Raw genomic sequence first — 3638 nt, forward strand, 5'->3', positions numbered from 1 at the left:
TTTCCCTCCCGACCCCGCACTCACCGGCCCAGGTCTCGGTCAGGGCCAGGGCCCCCGAGAGCAACAGGAGGAGGGTTCGGGGCGCCATGACCGCATCTCGGCGTCTGGGAGACTCTGAGTCCGGGTGGGTGGGTGGAGACTTTAGAACTGAGACCGCGGCGACGCTGATTGGCTTCTCTAGACATCCGACACCCAATGAGAGTGGGAACTGGGACGCGTCAGGAGTATCCTGGAGGAAGGACCCGACACAGGTTGGGAGAAGAAGTGAAACTAGGGGAGTGGGGAATCCCCAACTCTGCGCCTCCCCAAGGCAGACAAGGCTCTCGGAGCCTGAGACCCTGAGAGCCACGCCCGGGACCTGGGACTTCGTCCTGATCCCTCTTCTCCTACACCAACCTCTTTGTCACACTGTCTGCCTGAGTCCTGGACAAGGATCTGTCTGTGGAAACCAGGGAGAGACCCCCCCCAGGCTGCGCCCAGCCTCTTCCCCTTCACTACTTGTCCTGGAATCCCAGTCCCTGAACTGGACTCCCTGCCTCCCACTCCTTACCTCTCCCCTTGGACCTTTGTGCAGGGAAACTCACCACGGGGAACTTGATGCCAGACAGTGAGCTCGCCCTGGGAATGGAGGTGGAGAGACAGGGGTTTTCTCTCTAAACCTGGTGAAGTTTTGTCTGAAGGCACCACACAGAGATTCTCATAGAGACCAGTTTCCTTTTTGTTTATTAATACAGTCGGTAGCACGATGTTGATAATCCCTGAATGATTAGAATTCCAATTTGTGAAAGACCTGTGCTCAAACAGCATTACAAAGCTCCTAAGTTTTACTTTCCCAGACTATGGATCTGTGACTCTGGGTTGTTGCCTTTAAAATTACCTTCATTCCCTAGCCGGAGTTTCCCTGTGTGAGTCCAGAACGTCTCCTGAATACAAAGAAGCAGGGTTTGTTACTGTCTATTGCAACCGGGAGCCTGTAGTCATCACCTCAAAGTTGCGAGTGCTCCATGCAGTCCCAATGCTCTTCACCGACGCTCAAGCACTGCCTATTTTCGTGAACTCTGCACATCTAAGCAGTGTGCATATTTTATCTGGACACTTGGTATTTTTGTAACTCTTTTTTTTTTTTAATTGTAAGGAGCCAATTAGTTTTTAGGAAATCCAACAAAATGTATTGAATACCGAATGCAAAGAACCGCCTGCTAGGCTCTTCCACTGCTTTAGAATTCTTTCCTCTCTCCTTTTCCTCACCTCCTGCTTCTCTAGCCCTTCTCTCTGCCCTCATCCCTCACACCCTCCTCTCCCCTTAGTTACCCTGAACTGTGGCACTGTGAAGAACAGTTTCTTTTCCCTAAAAACTTTCCTTATGCCCCTTTCTATTTAATCCTTGCCTCCCACCCTCACCCGTTCCCTTCACTCAACCACGGCTCTGTTTTCTGTCACTGCAATAGTGAAATTTCTACAATTTAATGGACATGCAATCGTGTGATATGTAGTCCTTCGTTTGGTTCTCACTTAGCATAACGATGTTTGAGATGATGCCATTCACTCATTTTTGTTGCTGAGCAGCTGCTGAGTATTGCTGGAATCCCAGTTTATTCATTGGTTTCTCTATTCTCTAGTTGATTGACATGTGGATCACTCCAGCTAGGGTTTGTTATTAATGCAGCCACTAGAAATAACTGCTTACAAGTGTGGGCTACATTTTTATTTCTTTTGGATAAATACATATTTGTGGAATTGCTGGGTCATGTGGTAATGGATGGGTAACTGTATAAGAAGTTGTCATAACGCTTTACAAGTTGACTGCCACATTTTTTGCATTCCTACCAGCAATATCAGACGTTCCTATTTTTTCCATATTCTTGACAGTATTTAGACTTATCAAATGTCTTTTTAACTTTACCTATTCTAGGTGATGTGTGATGGCTTCTCATTGTGGTTTTAACTTGCACTTCTTAGATGACTAGTATTGTTTACTATCTTTTCATGTTCATCTAAGTGACTTATTACATATATTTTACGAACTATTTTGCAAATTCAATGATTAATTCCAGAGACTTTTGCAGAATCTCCTAGTGTTTTCTATGTATACAATGAAGCTGGTGACAAAGAAAGACTTTCGTTTCTTCCTTTCCTATCTATTGATCTTTTTTCTTTTAAAATTATTTTTATTTGGTAGACATGAGGTCTCACTATCAGGCTGGTCTCCAACTCCTGAACTCAAGTGATCCTCCCACCTCGGCCTCCCAAAATGCAGGGATTACAGGCGTGTGGCACCATGCCCAGTCCTTGTTACACTGGTTAGGATGCCTGTTAGGTGTTTAAACAAGAATGATAAGAGCTCACATGTTTGTTTACAAGGAACTAAAACAAATTTACAAGAAAAAAAAAAACCGGCCCCATCAAAAATTGGCGAAGGATATGAACAGACACTTCTCAGAAGAAGAAACATATGAAAAAAAGCTCAATATCAATGATCATTAGAGAAAGGCAAATCAAAACCACAATGATGTACTATCTCCCGCCAGTCAGAATGGCAGTTATTAAAAAGTGAAGAAACAATAGATGCTGGCGAAACTGTGGAGAAATAGGAATGCTTTTCCACTGTTGGTGGGAATGTAAAATAGTTCAACCATTGTGGAGGATGGTGTGACCATTCCTCAAAGATCTAGAACCAGAAATACTATTTGACCCAGCAACCCCATTACTGGGTATACACCCAAAGGAATATGAATCATTCTACTATAAAGACATATGTACATGTATGTTTATTGAAGCACTGTATTCAATAGCAAAGACATGGAACCAACCCACATGCCCATCAGTGATAGTCTGGATAAAGAAAATGTGGTAGATGTACACCATGGAATACTACACAGCATAAAAAGGAATGAGTTCATGTCCTTTGCAAAAACATGGATGAAGCTGGAAGTCATCATCCTCAGCAAACTAACATGGGGACAGAAAACCTAACACCACATGTTCTCACTCCTAAGTGGGAGTTGAACAACGAGAACACATGGACACAGTGAGAGGAACAACACACACCAGGGCCTGTTGGGGAGTCAGGGGTGAGGGGAGGAAACTTAGAGGACGGGTGAATGGGTGCAGCAAACCACCACGGCAGACTACACGTATGTAACAAACCTGCACATTCTGCACATGTATCCTGGAACTTAAAGTAAAATAAAATAAGTTAAACCAAAAAAGAAAGTGCATGTCTTACATGTATACATATGTTTATTGAAGCACTATTCACAATAGCAAAGACTTGGAATCAACCTAAATGCCCATGAGTGGTAGACTGGATAAAGAAAATGTGGCACATACACACCATAGGATACTATACAGCCACAAAAAGAATGAGATTATGTCCTTTGCAGGAACATGGATGGAGTTGGAGGCCATTATTCTTAGCAAACTAATGCAGGAACAGAAAACTATATACCACATGTTCTCACTTATAAGTGGGAGCTAAATGATGAGAATACATGGCCACGTAGAGGGGAACAACACACACTGGGGTCCACTTGAGGGTGGAGGGTGGGAGGAGGGAGAGGATCAGGAAAAATAGCTAATGGGTACTAAGGCTTAATACTTGGGTGGGTACTAATGGGTATAGAAATAATCTGTACAAC

The 3638-nt window shown here is 43.9% G+C and overlaps 1 pseudogene across 1 annotated transcript in view; it reads right to left on the bottom strand.

Moving 5' to 3' along the window:
* LOC105535984 overlaps positions 1-1041 on the bottom strand; it is a 6829-nt pseudogene extending 5788 nt beyond the window's left edge. Inside the window, exons 1-3 of the transcript XR_001005527.1 lie at positions 985-1041; positions 551-618; positions 2-229 (exon numbers count right to left, since the gene is read on the bottom strand). The product of XR_001005527.1 is annotated as a popy Class I histocompatibility antigen, A-1 alpha chain-like (transcript). The remainder of the gene's footprint in view (position 1; positions 230-550; positions 619-984) is intronic.
* Between the last annotated feature and the right edge of the window lie 2597 nt (positions 1042-3638).

This window comes from Mandrillus leucophaeus, unplaced genomic scaffold (genome assembly GCF_000951045.1).
Source record: "Mandrillus leucophaeus isolate KB7577 unplaced genomic scaffold, Mleu.le_1.0 Scaffold1527, whole genome shotgun sequence".
Classification (NCBI taxonomy): domain Eukaryota; kingdom Metazoa; phylum Chordata; class Mammalia; order Primates; family Cercopithecidae; genus Mandrillus; species Mandrillus leucophaeus.